Here is a 20,245-nt window from a genome sequence, read left to right as displayed (position 1 = left end):
AGGACCTGAATTCAAATCCAGTCTCAGACACCTACAAGCTGTGTGAACTCGGGCAAGTCACTTCCATCTGTAAGAAGTGGCAAACCACTCCAGTAGCTTTGCCAAGAAGACCCCCCAAAACGGGTCACGAAAAGGGGCACAACTGAAAATGAACAACAACAAGAAAACTTGGACCGCATTAGGAGGAGCAGAGCGTGCAGGAAGAGAGAGGTAATGATCCCACCGTCCTTTGCCCTGGCATTAAGTTCAATGCTGGACACCGTGTTGAAGAAGGACATTTATCCTTTCGAAGTGTCCAGAGGAAGGCAGCCGTGACGGTATAGGGCCCTGAGTCCGTGTCACATGGCAACAATAACAATGTTCTTACAGTGTTTTAAGGTTCACAAAGCGCTTTATAATGATTATGTCATTTAATCCTCATGACAACCCTCGGAGGTAGGTACTACTATGACCCCCACTTTACAGTTGAGGAAACTGAGGCAGTTTAAATCACTTGCCCAGGGGCCCACAGCTTGTAAGTGTCTGAGGCTGGATTTGAACTCAGGTCTCCCTGACTCCAGGCCTAGCACTCTACCCCCTATGCCAACTTAGCTGCCTGTCATATAAAGGTCAATGAAAGGAACTGGGTGAGTTTAGTCTGGAGAAAAGAGGACTCCGGAAGTTACGTGAGCCTAATGTTCACATCTTTGAAGGGCCACCATATGTACAAAGAGGAATTGACTTTGTTCTGCCCGGCCCCAGGGGGCAGATCCAGGAGCCACATGCACATGTTGTCAAGAGGCCGACTTGGGCTGGAGGGCAGATGGCTTGGATGCAGGTGATGGCTTCCCTGTCCTTGGAGGTCTTGAGAGGAGGTCAGAGGACCATTTGTCAGGTATGTTATAAGAGGATTCTTTCAGGCGTGAATCAGAGCCTCTGAGGCCTTTTCCAGCCCTAGTTCTAGGCTTCCATGACCCTACTGCTTGACACCCTCTGAGGGATCTCCAGGCCTCGATTTTACGTATTCAGTGCTCTGAGATGCCTCCTAGCTCTGACCTTCTCTGAGGCTTTGGAAGGTAGGACCAGTAACAGCTATTGGTGAAGACGGCGGCAGCTCATGCCTCCAAGCCACCACAGTGTCCCAGCCCACCAGACGCTCGACTGCCTGGAATATCGGGTCCCTGGTCAGTGCGGGGTCTGGGCTTCAGCTGTGATGTAACAGGTCCTATTTATAGTGTGACCCACACACTCCAGGCTGCGGCCACTGGAGGGCAACATAAGCCCACACAGAAACCTCAGCCTGCATTGCAAATGTCCATCCTTGCCCCTGCGGTCATGTCAACCTTGGGGCCCCAAGTCCCCTCCCTAACTTCAGTGCCTAAGACCTCTCCTCTCTAACCCAGCTGTGCTCTGCAGTCCCCTCCTCCAAAGCTCACAGGTGGAGCTGATGGAGCCAGGCTGGTCTGGGTGGTCCCCCACCTAGGAAGGAGTCCACCCTTCAGGAGGACCAGCCCCTCAATGGAAAAGCATCACTGCCCTGGGTAGCTGAGTGCCCCCATCCCCTCATTGGTGCCTGCCCCCTCCTCCTAGGAGCGTTCAGTTCCCATTGTTCTTTGGACCAGCCCGACTGGCTGAAGCCCTGAGCCAGGACTGTGTGGAAAGAAGGAGGGAGGGAGGGGGAAAGGGAAGGAAGAAAAGTGAGGGAGGAGAAAGGGAGGAAGGAAGGAAGATGGAAGGAAGAAAGGGAGGGAGTGAGGGAGGGAAGGGAGTGACAGAGGGAGGAAGGAAGGAGGGAAAAGAGAGAGAGGAAGGGTTGTAGGAAGGAAGGAATGAAGAAAGGAAGGAAAGAAAGGGGGAGGGAGGAAGGAGGGGAAAGGGAGGGGGAAGGGAAGGAGGAAGGGAGGAAAGAAAGAAAGAAGGAAGGAAGGAGGGAGGGAGGAAGAATTTATTAAGCATCTACTCTGTGCCAGCCACTGTGCTAAGCACTTTATTAATATTATCTCATTTGAGATGCATAATAATCCTGGGAAGTAGGTGCTGTTATTATCCCTGTTTTACAGTTGAGGAAACTGAGTCAGACAGAGGTGAAGTGACTTGCCCAAGGTCACACAGTGTCTGAGGCTGGGTTTGAACTCAGGTCTTTTTGTCTTCAGGTCCATCGCCCCACCTTTATCTCCTTCGTGGACTTTGCAGCAGACCACCTGCCCCGTGGGATGGAAGGATCTGAAGATAGCGGAGCTTTGCCTGGACCCCAACCTGCCCCCTTCCCATGCCCATCTCTTCCCCGAGTGGACCAAACAATGAAGTGACCAGCAAATCAGGGGCCCAGCCAAGAGGCCAAAGACATATTATGTAGGGCTTCCTCACCTGCCCGTGGACCATTCTTGCCTGTAAAAAGAACAGTTGCCCAAATCCCCAAATCTCTACCCAGTTTTTTGTTTGTTTCTGGTTCCTCCCAAGGTGACCCCTCTTATCAACCTGCCTGCAAGTTATAAAGAATACAGTTATTTTTAAATTAGGGCCCTGGGAGTTTGGTAACATTAAATGGATTTTGTAGCAATTCACCCCATAGACCAGCCCTTCCTCTCCGCCATCATGAATGGGCACTGGCTGAACGAGGCAGGCTGGACTTGCCTGGTTGGGGCTTTGTCTAACTCTGAACAAGCCATCTTGGCAGGACGTGACAGCTGGGCTGGTCACAGCCCCAGTGACCCTGAGTGTCAAGGAGCCTGAGCGAGGCAGTTGCTTGCCATGGGCGTTAATCCTGGGCCAATATAGGAAAAGGAGGAGGAAAGGAGGCCCATCCATTTTCAAATGCTTCCATGAATATGCTCACCACCTTGTTATTCTGCCTTCTTGCTTTGCTGATCTGCTTCTGACCACCTGGTCCCAACTCCGATGAGCTCTGGGGAGGGAGGCACCATGGTGCCGAGGAGACCCGGAGGTGAAGTCCAAGGACTTGGGCTCAATTCTGAGGCCGCCTCTTCGGACCTCTGTGAACCTGGGCCGCTTTCTTTATCTGGAAAATGATGGAGGTCAGACCACATGACCTCTAACGTCCCTTCCTGCATCCCAATTTAGGATCCTAAGTGAACCAACTTACTCTTGGGAAGTCGTGAATAACCCATCTAGTAAGCACTTGCGGCTGTTATCCATCTGGGGCTCAGGTCCTTTGTAAGTACTGGGGGAGGGAGGAAAGGAAAGTCTCCCCCTGCTACCTCTACCTCCCAACCAAGAAGTATGCCTCAGTATGGAAAATCGTGCCCTGAGGCAACAAACAGGTCTATAGATATTGTGCCTGGACAATACTGATGGCTGAAGTCCTGGCTACCATGTCTTTCCCTGCAGTTTTAAATTTTTCTTTATTCACCGCATGTGTAGATGTCTTGTTTCCCTTTTGAACTGGCTCCGCAGTTTCATAAGGTTCCCCTAACAGTCTATAGGGCTCTCAGTTGGGGAAACTTAATGGATATACTAAGAGCAATTAATATTTAAGGTCTCTGTTAAGTGCTGAGATTCACAGGGTTCAATAACCGTACCAGAAGAGGGCCCCACTGGACCCTCACAGGGAGCCTTTAACTGTGAATACATTCAATATCCTCTGCTACTCCTTCGCCAATTCCTGCCTCCAATGTAAGGTTAAGAAAACAAGCATTTATTAAGTATCTACTATATGCCAGGCACTATGCTAAGAACTTTACAAATATTATCTCATTTGATCCTCATAATCCCGGGAGGAAGGTGCTGTTATTATCAAGCCCATTTTACAATTGAGGAAACCGAGGCAGACAAAGGTTAAATGACTTGCCCAGGGTCTCATAGCTAGTGGGTGTCTGAGGCTAGATTTGAACTCAGGTCTTCCTGCCTCCAAGCCACAACTCTACTGCACCACTGGTTGCCTCTGAGGATGAACTACTTCTCCCCTCAAGGTTGTAAGAGTAAATCTGAATGACGGAGGTTTCTAGCACTATTGCTCATAAGCCCCCATCTGGTGCACTTCCCACTGATTATCACAGACTTAATTAGCTTTTAGAAAGGGTATTTACTGAAGAGATATTGTAAGAATACAAAAACATCTCCCCAAAAATCTGGGACGCTCTCCGACAAGTACAGATGGAGTCCAGGAGAAGGTGGGTTCAAACTTGGAGCGTACACATGTCAAAAGGGTAACTCACAGCTTTGGATTAGATTGGAGCCTTCAAGAAATTGCCCTTCAAAGTAGCTTTCTTCTGGACTTCTCATTGTCCAGTCATGTCTGACTCGTCCTGACCCTGTTGACCATTAGCACACAAATACCGTCCACAGGGCTTTCTTGGCAAGGATGTGGAGTGGTTTGCCATTTCCTTCTCTAATGGATTAACAGAGGGCAAGTGACTTGACCAAAGTCATACAGCTGGTGAATGTCTGAGGCTGGATTTTAACTCAGGTCTTCCTGACTCCAGGCCCTGAACTCTGCCCACTGAGCAATCCAGCTGCCTCTTCTGGACTACGAGGGTCCATATGTGGAAACTGTCCCCAGTGAGGATAAGCTCCCTGAAGTTGCTTTTTCTCAGTGCGTCTCAGCATCCAGCTGAATGAATTGCTTGTTACTGTTCTAGGCTCTCCAAAGGTAGGTCCAATGGGAGAGAGGCAAGTGTGACACTCCATCTGGACTCAATCTCTCTCCCCACCTTTGCTGCCTTTAACCCCAGCCTCAGCAAATGTAACTAACAGGGTCCTCTACACCAGGGTGGGGAAACTGCTCTGGATCCTAAGGCCTTTATCAGGTGGGAAAGCCTCTTTGGTTGTGTTAGAGACTCAATTGATCCATTAAAAGTGTAAACTAGATATGTCCTAGACACTCTCATTGAATCAATCAAAGGTATAAATCGAGTGAAAAGAAATCCTTAATTTGGGAGGAATGAAGTCCTTTGGAATGTTAGATACAATCAGATGAAGACTTTGCACAAGAGATGTCTTGGAGTTCCTTGAAGAGAATCAATCATCCTCTGCGGGCTTGATAAAACAACAAGCCAGTTTAGAACCCAGTATTCCAACAGCAGGCCAGCCTCATGGTGGGCAGCTCTGGCCAAGCCCCTGGAGGACATCATTTGGGAGGAGGAGAAAGTCTCTGTCTTTCTCCCTGTGACCAGAAGACAACCTTGTGAGCTCAGAAAAGGTGGCAGATTTGGGCTCCCCATCATTGCTGGTAACAGTGTGACCAGAACAGCCATGGTTGACAGTCGCATCTCCCTCTAGAACCCAGGGCTAAGTACACACCCTAAGGAGAGGCAGCTTCAGGACTCCACAAGCGTCCTGACCTTTGGAGCCCAACAGAGAGCTGCACCGAAGGAGAAGTCATGAGGCCTCCACGGAGGGTCCAAAGGACTTCCATCCAGCCACGTTATTAGTTGAGTTACGCCTTTGCCATACGTGGTCTTTAGACTTGAATACATTTTCCCCGGGTAGCGAGTGAAAGATGAAGTGATTGAGGAAATAAGGTTTCGATCTTCTGAGCATATTGATTTAGTAAGCAATGCATGCCAACTGCCTGCTGGTCCTGGACCCTGAATATGAGGGAGGGCGGAGGGGAGGCAGACTTTTACACATCAAAAAAAGGAAACAATACAACATCAGGTAATCTGAGTTCTAATTAGAGGAAACTTTAGGGACTTTCCAAGTTGGGAGGGGGAAAGCAAACAGGAGCAACCCCCTGAAATCAGAGGAGGTATCCCTACCCCCCTCAAGTGTCTGCAAACAAAGGAACATGGATGGATCAGTATGGGGCCAGTTTTCAGATAAAACATATGGATTGCTTGACACGTACAATTGTGAGAAAACTCCTTGCATCAGTCTTTGAATCTGACCTTCTGGTCGGCATAACCCAAGTCCTTAGTTAGGGATCTCCAAGCAAAAGGTGGAGGTGGTCCAGTTTCCCAGCCATGTAATGGCAGGTTCAAACACTGCCATAAAGTTTTCTCCCAATTCCCACTTTATTCAAGTTTTCTCACAAGACAGAATTTGGACTCAACCCATAATTGAATTACTACTGGAAAAACTATAGCTTTGACTATATGGACCTTTGTCAGCTTTTTCTTATGCTGTCCAGATTGGCCATAGCTTTCCTTTTAAAGAACAAGCATCTTTTAATTTCACTGCTACAGTTACTGCGCGAGGTGATCTTTGAGCCCAAGAATATAAGAACTGACACTGCTTCCATTTCTTCTCCCTCTATTTTCCAGGCGCAGTGGATAAAATGGGGGGCCTGGAGTCAGGAAGACTTGTAAGTTCAAATCTGGCCTCAGACATTTACTAGCTGTGTGACCTTGGGCAAGTAATTTACCCCTGCTTGCCTCAGTTTCCTCATCTGTAAAATAAGCTGGAGAAGGCGATGGCAGACATTTCCAGTATCTTTGCCAAGAAAACTCTAAATGGGATCACAAAGAGTCGGATGTGACTGAAAAATGACTGCACAACAACAATGATGAGACCAGGTGCCATGAACTTGGTTGGGTTTTTTTTGATGTTAAGCTTCGAGCCAGCTTTTACACTCTCCTCTTTCACCCTCATCAAGAGGCTTCTTAATTCTCCTGCACTTTCTGCCATCGGAGTGGTATCGCCTACGTTTCTGAGACTGCTGAAATTTCTCCTAGAGACCTTAATTTTGATTTATCCAGCCTGGGATTTTGCATGATGTAATCTGCATATAAGTTAAATAACTAAGGTGATATATCAGATTTCTTACTGGCTCAGGGAGGGAAAGAGGGATAGAATTTGGAACTCAAAACAAAAACCAAAAACCAATGAATGTTAGAAACTGTTTTTACATGCAGTTGGGGAAAATATTATTAAAAGATAAAAAGTGAAAAAAAATAAATAAGGTGACAATATACAGCTTTGTCGTGATCCATAATCAAGGTTTTAGCGTAGTCAATGAAACAGGTAGATTTTTTTTGTTGTTGTCGTGAAACTCCCTTGCTTTCTCCATAATCCAGTGAATGTTGGTAATTTAGTCTCTAATTCCTCTGCCTCTTTGAGAATTACCAGGAGACAGGCTGGTTTTTTGAAGAGACAAATCCTCAAAGAGATGGGAGGACCAGATCATCTGACTTGTTTCTTGAGGAACACGTATACAGGCCAAGAAGCAATAGTTAGAACCAAATATGGAACAACTGATTGGTTTAAGATTGGGAAAGGCGTATGACAAGGCTGTATATTGTCACCTTGTTTATTTAACTTATATGCAGAGCACAGCATGCAAAATGCCAGACTGCATGAATCAAAAATTGGAATTAAGGTTGCCGGGAAAAATATCAACAATTTCAGATATGCAGAAACAGTAACAATCTGAAGGCAGAAAGTGAAGAAGAATTTAGAAGCCTTTTGATGAGGATGAAAGAGAAGGATGTAAAAGCTGACTTGAAAAACTAAGACCTTGACAACTGGTCCCATCACTTCCTGGAAAATAGAGGGAGAAGAAGTGAAAGCAGGGTTAGATTTTATATTTGCAAATGGCGACTGCAGCCACAAAATCAAAAGAAGCTTGTTCCTTGGAGGAAAGCTCAGACTAAAAAGCAGAGACCTCACCTTGCCAACAAAGGTCTGTGCAGTCCAAGCTATGGTTTTTCCAGTAGTGATGCATGGCTGTGAGAGCTGGACTCTAAGGACAGCTGAGCACCACAGAATTGATGCTTTCAAAATGGTGCTGGAGAAGACTTTTGAGTCTCCTAGAGATCAGGGAGATCAAATCAGTCAATATTTAAAGAAATTAATTCAGATTTCTCGTTGGAAGGACCAATACTGAAGCTGAAGCTTAAACGCTTTGGCCACATAATGAGAAGATGGGATTCATTGGAAAAGACCCTGATGCTGGGAAAGGTTGAAGGCAAAAGGAGAAGGGGCCGGCAGAGAATGAAATGGCAATTAACATGAATGTGGACAGACTTTGAGAGACGGGGGAGGATAGAAGGGCCTGGTACGCTGTGGTCCATGGGGTTACGCACAAAGCGTTGGGCATGACTGCCTGACCAAACAACAGGCACCCATCTCGCGGCTGTCTATGGAATCTTCTCAAAAACTGACCATACAAACGTCACAAACAAATGCTGAAAACATGACTAATACGAAACTTTGTTTTGCACGACTTTGCATTATAATGGTGTTATATTGTTTGCCTTCTCAACGGGTGGGGGAAGAGCTGAAGGGAGGGAGAGAATTTGGAACTCAAAATGAATGTTAAAAAAATGTTTTAATGCCCCCAGAAATACAGAAAAGGAGAAGTATTCGATCCATCTTTTACTGACTATAATGCAATAAAAAAACCTTTGAAGCAAAGATGAAAAATTAAGTGTAGACTAAATAACTTAATCCTAAAGAATGAGTGGGTCAAAGAACAAATAGAAATAATCAATAATTTCACTAAAGATAATGACAAGCCAATGTACCAAAATTTGGGGGATGTAGTCAAATCAGTACTTAGGGGAGAATTTATACCTCTAAACACTTTTATCAATAAAAGAGAGAAAGAACAGATGGATGAATTGGGCATGCAACTACAAAAGCAACAAATTAAAAATCTCCAGTTAAATACCAAAATAGAAATCCTGATAATCAAAGGAGAGATTTTTTTTAAAAGCTGAATTTTTTTTAATTTTAAAATTAATTTATTTTTAGTTTTCACCATTCACTTCCATAAGCTTTTGAGTTTTAAATTTTCTCCCCTTCCCTACCCTCCCTACTCCTTAAGATGGTGTGCAATATGATATAGGCTCTACATGTGCATTCTTATTAAACATATTTTCACATTAGTCATGATGTAAAAGAGAATTAGAACCAATGGGAGGAACCATGAGAAAGAAGAAACAAAAAAAAAGAGAGAGAGCAAATAATATGCTTCAATCTGCATTCAGACTCCATTGTTCTTTCTCTGAATGTGGATAGCATTTTCCATCATGAGTCTTTTGGAGTTGTCTTAGGTCCTTACATTGCTGAGAAGGGCTAAGTCTGTCACAGTTGGTCATTGCAAAATGTGGCTGTTACTGTGTATAATGTTCTCCTGGTTCTGCTCATTTCACTCAGCATCAGTTCATGTAAGTCCTTCCAGGAAAAACCTGAATTTTTTAAACAAACAAACAAATAATAAAATAGACAAGCTATTTGTTAACTTATTTTTTTTAAGAAAGAAAAAAAAATAAATTACTAATATCAAAAATGAAAAAGGTGAATTCACAAATAATGAAGAAATAAAAGAGAGCATTAGGAGCTATTTCACCCAATTATATGCTAACAGAACTGACAATCTAAATAAAATGTATGAACAGTTACGAAAATAAAAGTTGCCTAGGTTAACAAAATAAGCAATAAAGTGTTTAAATAATCCTATCTAGAAAAAGAAATTGAACAAGCCATAAATGAACTCTCAAATTAAAAACAAAATCTCAGGACCAGATGGATTTACAAGTAAATTTTACCAAACATTCAAAGAACAATTAATTCTAGTATTATATAATTCATTTGAAAAAATAGGAAGAGGACTCCTACCAAAATTTTTCTACAACACAAATATGGCCTTGATAACTAAACCAGGGAAAGCTGAAATAGAAAAAGAAAACCATAGACTAATATCCCTAATGAATAGTGATGCAAAACAATGTAAATAAAAGAAGACTACAGCAACATAGTATAAAGATTATACATTACGACCAAGTTGGATTTATACTAAACACGCAGGCTGGGTTGGTTCAGTGTGAGGAAGACCAAAAACATAACCGACCATGTTAATAACAAGGACAAGGAAAAAAGCATATGATCATATCAACAGATGAAAAACGCTTTTAACAAGATATAATGCCCGTTCCTGTTAAAAAAAAAAAACATTGGGAAGTATAAATGGAGCTTTCCTTAAAATGATAACTATCTATCTAAAACCAAGAGCCAGTATTATCTGTAATAGGGATAAGCTAGAAGCATTTCTGATAAGATCAAGGGTGAAGCAAGGATGTCCATTATCACCATTACTGTTGGTACAACAGTAATGCTAGCTACAACAATAATACTAGAAAAAGCAATTGAAGGAATAAGCTTAGGCAAAGAGGAAATTTGGTTATCATGCCCTCCAACTGCAGGTGTCCCTCAGGGCTCTGTCCTGGGCCCTCTTCTCTTCTCCTTCTATATTACTTTTCTTGGTGATCGCATCAGCTCCCACGAATTTAATTTCCATTTCTATGCAGATGATTCTCAGATCCACATATCCTAGCCCAACCTCTCTGCTGACCTCCATCTGCATCTACAACTGCCTTTCAGACATCTCACGTTGGATATCCAGTAGATATCTTAAACTCAATATGTTCAAAATAGAACTCATTATCTTTCCTCCTAAACCCTCCCTCCCACCACCTTCCCTATTAGTGTCAAGGGTGCCACCATCCTCTCATCCCTCGGCTCACAACATAGGAGCCATCTTGGACTTCTTATCTCCCCCCTCCCCCAGATCTAATATGGTGCCAAGGCCTGTCCCTTTCACCTTTGTACATCTCTCTTTGCACACCTGGGAGTGAGAGGACCAGGCAAGGCCTTCAGGAGGTGGGATTTGAGCTGGGTCTTGAAGGAAGCCAGGGAATCAAAGAGACACAAGTGAGGAGGGGAAAGAATTCCAGGCATAGGAGACATACAGTACAAAGGCAGGGAGATGAGAGATAGAATCCTGTGTTTGAGGTACAGCAAGTAGCCCAGTATGGCCTAAATATAGAGTTTGTAAAAGGCAGCAATATGTAAGAAGGTTGGAAAGGAAATTAGGCATAGACCAACATTGCACAATATATTCCAAGATAAGCTCCAAATGGGTACGTAATTTAGACATAGTGGATGATATCATAAGCAAATTAGCCAAACATGGAAGAAATTACCTGTCAGATCTATGGGTAGAGGAAGAGTTCATGACCAGTCTCTCTGAGAGAGAGACTCACAGAAGGTAAAATGGATAATTTTGATTACATAAAATAAAAAAGATTTTGCACAAATAAAACCAATAGCACTAAAATTAGAAGAAAAGCAGGAAACTGGGGGAAAAATCTTTGCAGCAAGTTTTTCTGATAAAAATCTCATTTATAACACATATAGAGAATGAGCCAAATTTACAAAAGAAAGAGCCATTCCCCAGTTGATAAATGGACAAAGGATATGAATAAGCAGATTTCAGAGAAAGAAATCTAAGTAGTAAGAAGTAATATGAAAAATTGTTCTAAATCACTAATAATTGGAGAAGTACAAATTAAAATAACTCTGAGGTAACACCTGACACCCAACAGATTGACCAAAATGGCAAAAAAAGGAAAATGAGAAATGCTGGAGGGGATGTGGAAAAGCTGGAACACTAATGCACTGTTGGTAGAGCTATGAATGGTCTAGCAGTTCTGGAGAACAATTTGAAACTAGGCCCCAAAAGCTATTAAACTATGAATGCCCTTTGACCCAATAATGCCACAACTAAGTCTATACTCCCAGGAGGTCAAAGAAAGAGGCAAAGGACGCATATGTACAAGAATATTTATAGCAGCTCTTTTTATGGTGGCAAAGACTTGGAAACTGAGGGTAAGATGCCCATCATTCAGGGAATGGCTGAACAAGTTATGATACATGAATGTAACATAATACTACTGTGCTATAAGAAATGATGAAGTGGATGGTTTCAGAGAAACCTGGGAAGAAATGTAAAAACTGATGCAAAATGAAACGAGGGCCAGGAGAATAATTTGTATAATAACAGCAATATTGTAAACACAAACAACTTTGAAAGTCTTAGGAGTTCTGATCAACACAATGACTGCCCATAATTCCAGAGGACTCATGATGAAACATGCTGCCTATCTCCAGATAGAGAGGCAATGGATTCAGAGTGCAGAATGAGGAGTATTTTTTTTTTGACATGGCTAATGTGGAAATTTGTTTTGCTTATCTATACATATTTGTAATAGGTTTTGTTTTCCTTGCTTTCTCAATGTAGAAGGTAGGGGTGAGGAAAAAGGGAATAGGAGGGAGCGAATTCAGAGCTGAAAATAAAATAAAACTAAATTTTATTATTAAAAATTATACTATTGTCACCTAATCCTGTTTGCCTCAGCTCCTCGTCTGTAAAATGAGCTGGAGAAGGAAATGGCAAACCACTCCAGTATCTCTGCCAAGAAAACCCCAAATGGGGTCATAAAGAATCTGACACGACTGAATAACAATTAACTCTGAGCCTTTGTCATTATTTCCATTGTAGTTCTATACTCAGTAATAAAGTATCTGATGTTTCTGAAAAAGAAAAACTCAAGTAGATCTTAAAGTCACCTGCATAAAGACGATTATTGGAACCATGGGAGCTGATGGGATCACCAAGTGAAATAATATAGAGGGAGAAGAGGAGAAAGTCCAAGACAAAGCATTGAGGAACTCCCACTGTTAGAAGGCATGGTATGGATGAAGGTCCACCAAAAGAGGCAGAAGAAGCAGTCAGACAAGTAGGAGGACCGGGAGGGGAGGGGTCATGAAAACCTAGAGAAAAGAGTATCAGTGAGGAGAAGGTGATAAACAATGTTAAAGGCTGCAGAGAGGTAGAGAAGAATGAGGATGAAGAAAAGGCCAACTGGGAGATCATTGGTAACTTTGGAGAGTGCCATTGCAGTTGAACGATGAGATCACAGGTCAGACCGTAAAGTTAAGAAAGGAGTAAGGAGAAAGGAAGTGGGGCACCTATTTTCTCAAGGAGTTTAACCACAAAAGGGAGGAGAAATATTGGGTGACAGCTACCAGGGATGGACAGATGGAACAAATGAGGGTTTCTGTGCATGGAGGAGAGATGGACATGTTTGTAGGCAGGAGGAAAGCAGCCCAGACACAGAGAAAAACTGAAAATAAGTGAGAGCATGGGGATGGGAGAGAGATCAGTGTACTGGAGAAGATGAGATGAAATGGGATGTCTTGTGCAGGTAGAGGGTTAGCTTTGGCAAGGAGAGTGGTCACCTCATTATACGTGTCAGGGATAAAGGAGAAACTAGTAGTACAGAGCATGTAGATGATGTGAGATGAGGAGGAAGGGAGAAGGGAATAAGTATTTATATGGAGCCTACTATGTGCCAAGCATTTTACTAAGTGTTTTAGCAAATATTATCCTGTTTGATCCTCACAACAATTCTGCAAGTGCTATTATTTGCAGATGAGGAAACTGAGGCAAACAGGGGTGAAGTGATTTGTCCAAGGTCACATAGCTATTAAATGTTTGAGGGCAGAGTTGAACTCAGAACTTTCTGACTTGAGTCTGGTTTTCTATCTCCTGGGCTACTAACTGCCTCTAAGGAGAGAGAGATCTCAGTGAATGGCCTCAATCTTTCTCAGTTGAGAGAGTAGAGGGAACGAGAGTCATAGGAGGTTTGAGGAAGGATGTAAAAGTTTGGAAAATCAATGTGGTGAATGGGATAATAATAATAACTAGCATTTCCATGGAGCTTAAAGGTTTGCAAGATACTTTACATACTATGCTATACGTTCTTCCCAACAACTCTGGGAGATAGGAGATACAGCTAAAGCTGCTCGAACAGAGAAGAGACATCATCAGACCTGTGCTTTAAGAACATGCCTACAGTGATAGAGATGTTTTAAAAGAAGGATAGAGAAAGAGAAAGAAGGAAAGAAGAAAAAGAAAGAAAAAAAGAAAGAAGGAAGGAAAGAAAGAAAGGAGGGAGAGAGGAAGAAAGAAAGAAGAAAGGAAGGAAGAAAGTGTAAATATATACTTTTTAAAAAAGAAATAATCTGTAATAGAGATTCACAGTTTCATATGTAATTCTCTTTTTTGTGTTCTCTGTATGTTTGAAATGTTCACGTTTGCTGATGTTTGTCAAATTCATAATTTTAAAAAAAGAAAATTAGGACAAAAGAGGGAACAATACTACATAGGTTGCTTTGGGCAAGTCATTTATCTTCTCTGGCCTTAGTTTCCTCATCTGTAAAATGAGAGAATTGGATTAGGTGACCTCTAAGATACTTTCCAACTCTCAAGTTCTGGTCCTGTATGTGAAAGATCAGTTTACTAGTTATATGAATGGCAGATTGGAAAAGCGAAGAGAATGGAGGCAGGGAGACCCATTAGGAAGTTATTGCAATAGTCTAGATGGGAAGGGATGAGGGCCTGAATTATGGTCATAGTGGAATGAGTAGAAAGAAAGGGACAGATGTCAGATATACTATAGAGATGGAATTGGTAAGATGTGGTGACCAATTAGATGGGGGGAGGGACGGTGAAGGACAGGAAAGAGCTGAGGCTGATTCTAAGATTAAAAAAATGGGTTACTGGAAGGATGATAGCGCCTCTAATGGGAAAAGAGAATTTCCGAAGAGGGGAAAAGATGACGAGTCTGGTTTTAGCCCCGCTGAGTTTGAAAGACCTATGGGACATCCAGTTGAGATTTCTAATAAGCAGAGCGTAATGACTCAGGCCACTGGTAATGGGAACTGGAGCTCGGGACAGGGGTAACCTCTGGATCTTTAAGTCTAGGAATGAACTGCTAAGAGATGTCAACTGTCTCACTCTGTACTCTGCATGCCCAGCAGCAAGCATGGTGCCTGGAACACAGTAGGCACCTTTAAAAAAATGCTCATTGATTGACCAATTGATCTGATAGTCCTCTAAGAGAGAGAGTGTGGAGAGAAAAGATCGGAGGGCTCAGGACAGAGTGAGTTTGGGTTATCTGTTACCGTCTTCTGTATCTTCCCCAATGCCTGGTATAGTCCTTTGTATGTAGTAAGACCCTTGGTGAATGGTTGTTGAATGAATGAATGAATGAATGAATGAATGAATGAATGAACCCATAGTTAATCCCACTATCATAAGAATAAAACTAGCATTTATAAAGCACTTTGCAAACCTTAAAGCATTATACAAACGCTAGTTATTATTATTAGAATTGGAATTTTCTGAACCCCTTTGGGTTTATCCCTTAAGCAAGGGCTTATGCTTGTCCCCATGTGCATGCTGTCTGGAAGACAAGGTTGGGTCAAGTTCATGATCATTCCTAGAGGTGTGGCTTGGGCAGCAGCTGCCCAATGTTGTCAAGAGTTTGGGATGGAACGTGTATTTAGAGTAGGGAGATGGTGGAGGCTGTTATTACAAGCTGAGTTCTGGGATGTTGGGGTGGGGGAAGGGATGCATTTGGGGGAGAAAAGAGACTGAAACCCCTCAGCTTCCTGCTCTTGCCTTTGCAAACTGTAATTACCAGCTGATGGGATTAGCACCAGTTCCCTCTCATTATCTCTTTATTTTTAGATCTCCTGCTCTGTGGAGCTTGTAAGGAGAAAAGGAGGGTCAGACCAAGAAGGGGTCTGAAAATACTGAGATGGAGGGGGAGGGGGGGCTGCCAGCGCGGCACTCACATTTCCCACTGGCTTGTCCTTGTCCTTGGGCCACATATTCATCTTCCAACTTTGGTTTCCTCCGCTGTAAAATAGAGACTTAATACCAGCCTTCCATTGTTAATGTGAATACCAATGAGCTCATCTGAGACCTGATGACAGCTATATAGTACGTTAACATTTACCTGTTAAAGGTTCTTTGCACATACCAGCACCTACGTCACTAATTGGAGAAATATCAGTTAAAACAATGCTGAACTTCTGCCTCACACCTATCCAATTGGCTAAGATGACATAAAAGGCAAATGAAAAATGCTAGAGGGGATGTAGGAAAACAGGTTGAGCTATGAATTGGTCCAACTGCTCTGGAGAGCAATTTGGATCCATGCCCCCAAAGCTATGAAACTGTGCATACCCTTTAATCCAGCAATACTGCCCCTATAGCTATAACCCAAAGGGATCAAAACTTTCTTTGAGTTTCCTCAAAGAAAAAAAGGACCCACAAAATGTGGGTGTACAAAATATTTATAGTGTACAAAAATATTTATAGCAGCTCTTTTTGTGGTGGCAAAGAATTGGAAACTAAATGGATGCCCATCAATTGGGGAATGGCTGAACAAGTTGTGGTATAGGATTGTGATGGAATACTACTGCACTGTAAGAAATGATGAGCAGGCCCTACTAGAGTCAGGAGGACCAGAGTTCAAATCCAGTCTCAGACCAGACACTTGACACTTACTAGCTGTGTGACCCTGGGCAAGTCACTTAACCCCAAGTGCCTTGCCAAAAAAAAAAAAAGAAAAAGAAATAATGAGCAGGATGATTTCAGAAAAACCTGGGAAGACTTACATGAACTGATGTAAAGTGAAGTGAGCGGAACCAGGAGAACATTGTACGCAGTAACAGCAACATTGTGTGGTGATTAACAGTGAACGACTTAGCTATTCTTAGCAATACAATGATCCAAGACAGTTCCAAAGGACTCCCGGTAGAAAATGCTACTCACCTCCAGAAAGGGAGCTAATGGACAGGGCAGATAGAGGCATATTTTCTCTTCCTTCCTTCCATCTTTCTGATGTGTTTTTTTTTTTGAACAAGCTAATGGGAGAATTTGTTTTTCATAACAATAACTATATATATATATTTGTAATAGACTTTGTTTTTCTTGTCTTCTCAGTGTGGGGGGGAGTGGAGAGAGATTTTGGGATGGAAAATAAAATAAAATTGGAAAAAAATCAATTATCCAGTACAGGAAAAATACATGCAGCAGCTCATTTTATTCTTACAACAACCCTGTGAGGTGGGAAGGGCTGGGTGAGATGGGCGTAGGGGAGTGAGGGGCCGACCTGTGATATCTTTGGTTCCTCTAGGTAGATCAGCACCTTCCTTCCCTAACTCTATAGTATTAAATAGCTGCCTGGGGCACTGGGAAGTTAAATGATTTGTCCACAGTCTCATAGCCAATATAAGTCAGAAGTCAGACTTAAACTCAGATCTCCCTGACTCCCAAGCTAGCCCTCTAATTCACTAAGACGCCCTGCCCCTCATGAGGTAGGTAGTATATAGTACTATCAACCCCATTTTACAGATGTGGAGACTGAGGCTCAGAGATCTCTGTTCACATAGCCAGTCTCAGAGGCAGTCTCACTCCAAGTCCCTACCCATTACACCACGTTCCTTGAAAGTGGGGACTATTGGATTGTGGTCTTTATATCCCTGGCCCCTAGCCTTCCCATCCTCCTTAATTGTGGCACACCTTCCCTATGAGAATTCAGCCTGTATCTTATTCCTACATGGTTGTTTACATGTTGTCTCTCTCATTAGACTGTAAGCTCCCTGAGGGCAGGGACTAGCTTCTGCCATTCTTCGCATCCCCAGCGCTTAGTACATGTAGTAGGCGCTCGTTGATTGGCTGAAGGTCTCTTCCAGTTGTAGATCTAAGACCCTGTGATCTGGTAGAGTTCATGCTCCTGGAGGGCAAGAAGAGCTAGATTTTTTTGTCCTACATCAACGGGCCGGGCACTCTGCTGGGGCTGGGAGGCGGCACCAGAAGGGTTAACGCCTAAGCAAGGGCACGCCCCGCCCTTCCCGCCTCCACCGCCTCCGCCGCCTCCTCTCCTTTTGGCTCCGCCCCTCTCCGCGAGCGCCCCGCCCCTTTCTCCTCCGTCACCTCCTCTCCTCTTGGCTCCGCCCCCTCTGCGACCCTATCCCCTCCCGCTTCCTCTCCCGCCTCTTCCCCTCTGGCCCCGCCCCCTCCGCCCGCGCCCCGCCCCGCGCCGAGCGTCCACCGGAAGTGCCCCCGCGCAGGCTCACTTCCGCCCGGCAGGTGACAGCCTCGGTTCTCAGAGAACGGCCGGCGTCGGAGCGGGCGGACGGAGGGATCCGAGAGGCCGGCGGAGCAGGCGCGGGGCCGAGACCGCGGACGTCGTGCAGCCCAGCCGAGGCGAGCCGAGGGGGAAACCCCCAGGGCCCCGAGGGTCAGGGGGCCGGGGCAGGGGCCTGGGAGGGGGGTGGCGGCGACCAACGGCCGCCTCTGCCCGGGAGGGGCTGCGGGCCGAGGCGCGAGGGGTCAGAGGTCGCGGCGAGCGGGAGGCCGGCGGTGGGGAGCGAGGGGAACGGGGCGCAGCCCCCACCATCCCCCCTTCCCTCACCCCTTCTCCCCCAATGCGGGGGGGAGCAAAAAAGGGGGGGAACAGTGGGGGGCAGAGACGGCCTGCCACCCTCCACCCCTGCATTCATTCATTCATTCATTCATTCATTCATTCCCCCAGTCCGCCTGTCCCGGACTCACGGAATGTGCGAGCTGGGAAGGACCTCAGAGGTCACCTGGCCCGGCGCCGTCATTTTTTACAGAAGAGGAAACCGAGGCCCAGGGGGAGGAAGTGACTGCCCAGGGGTACACAGCTGAGGGTCAGGGCTGGCATCATAACCCCCCTTTTACGCATGGGGAAACTGAGGCCCAGAGCGGGAAAGAGCTTTCCTGCACTCAGGCAGGTGGTAAGTGGCCATGTCGGGACCCTCGGACCCCAAGGCAAGGTATCCAGAACACCACCACCTCTCCTGCTTCTTCCTGGTGCTCCGGGTTTTGAGGCAAGGGACTGGGGGCCAGACCTGACCTCTGACCCTTACTGCTTGTGTGAACTTGAGCAGGTTACTTCGTCTCAAGGTGTCCTCGTCTGTAAGATGAGGGGAGTAGGTGACTGACCTCTACTGTCCCTTTCAGTTCTGGCCCCATGGTGTGGGGAGATGGACAGTGTCAGGTGCTTGTGTAGGACCCCCATCTGGGGCTTTACCTGAACTTCACCTGCCCCAACCGCCTGCCGGGGGGACCTAGCGTGAAGCTCCAGGGGGGCAGGAACTCCTTCCATTTTGTACCCCCAGTACTTAGCACAGCGCCTGGCACATACAGTCACTTAATCAGTGTTTATTAAATTGAATTGTGGTGATGAGGGACTGAACTTGGGTCAGGAGATGTGGGTTCAGATTCTGAACTCTGAGGCTCCTCGTTGTCTGTGTGACCTTGGGCAAGTAGCTTCGTTTCCACGGGGCTCTCTTTCCTCATTTGTAAAATGAGGATAATTAGACACAAGAAAGTGCTTTGTCAACCTTAAAATGCTGGAGAAGTAGGACTTTGTTGTCCTGAGGCTGGCAGGTGATCAGAAGACTTGGAGCCGGAAGGACTGCTTGTTGATTTGCTGCCTTTTCCCCCCAGGGCCTCTGCCCCTGACCAGGGCCGTCTGAGGGCTTTGGCTGGAGATGGGTGTCTGCTCTTTGGGGATTCTGGTTTACTGAAGATGCAGAGATGAGTAAGAACGCAGAGGGGGTTCTGTTAAGGTGACTGGGTTAGGTGTTGGAGAGTGTTAGGAATTTGGGAGGAAGTATTAAGTGATCGCTGTTCATTCATGCACTTCCTAGGACCTGTGCAGTAATCATTCAGGTTCTATATTGCTTTAATGTGTTCAGAGAACTTTTCTTACCTCCACTCTGAGAGGAGGTTTGTTATTGTTCAGTTATTCTCTTCATGACCTTGTGGACCCAGACTGTCTGTGGGGTTTTCTTGGCAAAGATGCTGGAGAAGTTTGTCCTTTGCTTCTCTAGTGGATTAAGGCACACAAAGATTAAGTGACTTACCCAGGTGTCTGAGGCTAGATTTGACCTCGGGTCTTCCTGACTCCAGGCCCAGCAGCGCTCTAGCCACTGAACCATGTAGCTGCCTCCCTGTACCAATATTATCCTCATTTTACAGATTCAGAAACTGGGGCTGTCCGAGGTTAAGTGATTTGCTTATGTTCACTTACCTGGGAAGTTTCTGAGGTGAGACTTGAATGCAAGTGTATTACTCTATGGGTTCTGCCTTGGAGCCTTCGTGAGGCCTGGGTCTGTTGTCATCTGCCTGGATGAGATGAATAGAAGTCAGAAGATTTGTGCTTTAGCTCCCAATCCCACTCTTTCTGAATGAGTTATTTGACCTCCTTGGCAAGAGGGGAAAATAAGGAAATATGCCATGTCTGCTGAGGGCCATGAAGTTGTAGAAGAGAGGGTCAGGGAAGGTGTTTTTAAGAATAGAAATCGAGTGTGATGTCATGGAAAGGACACCTGATGGGGAGTCAGGAGGGCTGAGTTCTTGACCTGATTCTTCTACAAACTAGCTTTGTGACCCTGCCTCAGTTACTTCACTCTCTGGCCTTGGTTTCCTCATCTGTAAAAAGGTGAGATCATGGGATAGTAGATTTAATGATGAGTCAACATTTCTGTGGGTTGGCAAAATGTTCTACAGACATCATGTCATTTGAGCCTCATAACAACCTCATGGCACCACACAGGTATTATTTATGCCCACTTACAGATTAAGACTTTGAAGTAGACAGGTTGTTATTTGCCTGCCATGGTTATACAACTAGTG

At 44.8% G+C, this 20,245-nt stretch overlaps 1 protein-coding gene across 1 annotated transcript in view; it reads left to right on the top strand.

Moving 5' to 3' along the window:
- The first annotated feature begins 17,691 nt into the window (after positions 1-17,691).
- Positions 17,692-20,245, top strand: part of AP1B1 (adaptor related protein complex 1 subunit beta 1) — a 37,461-nt gene continuing 34,907 nt past the window's right edge. The window contains exon 1 of the mRNA XM_027863456.1: positions 17,692-17,785. The gene's annotated coding sequence lies outside the window, so the exon portion shown is untranslated. The remainder of the gene's footprint in view (positions 17,786-20,245) is intronic.

The sequence above is a fragment of the Vombatus ursinus genome, unplaced genomic scaffold (assembly GCF_900497805.2).
Source record: "Vombatus ursinus unplaced genomic scaffold, bare-nosed wombat genome assembly UNPS02001287.1, whole genome shotgun sequence".
Classification (NCBI taxonomy): Eukaryota; Metazoa; Chordata; class Mammalia; order Diprotodontia; family Vombatidae; genus Vombatus; species Vombatus ursinus.
This window is presented reverse-complemented; position numbering and strand designations above follow the sequence as displayed.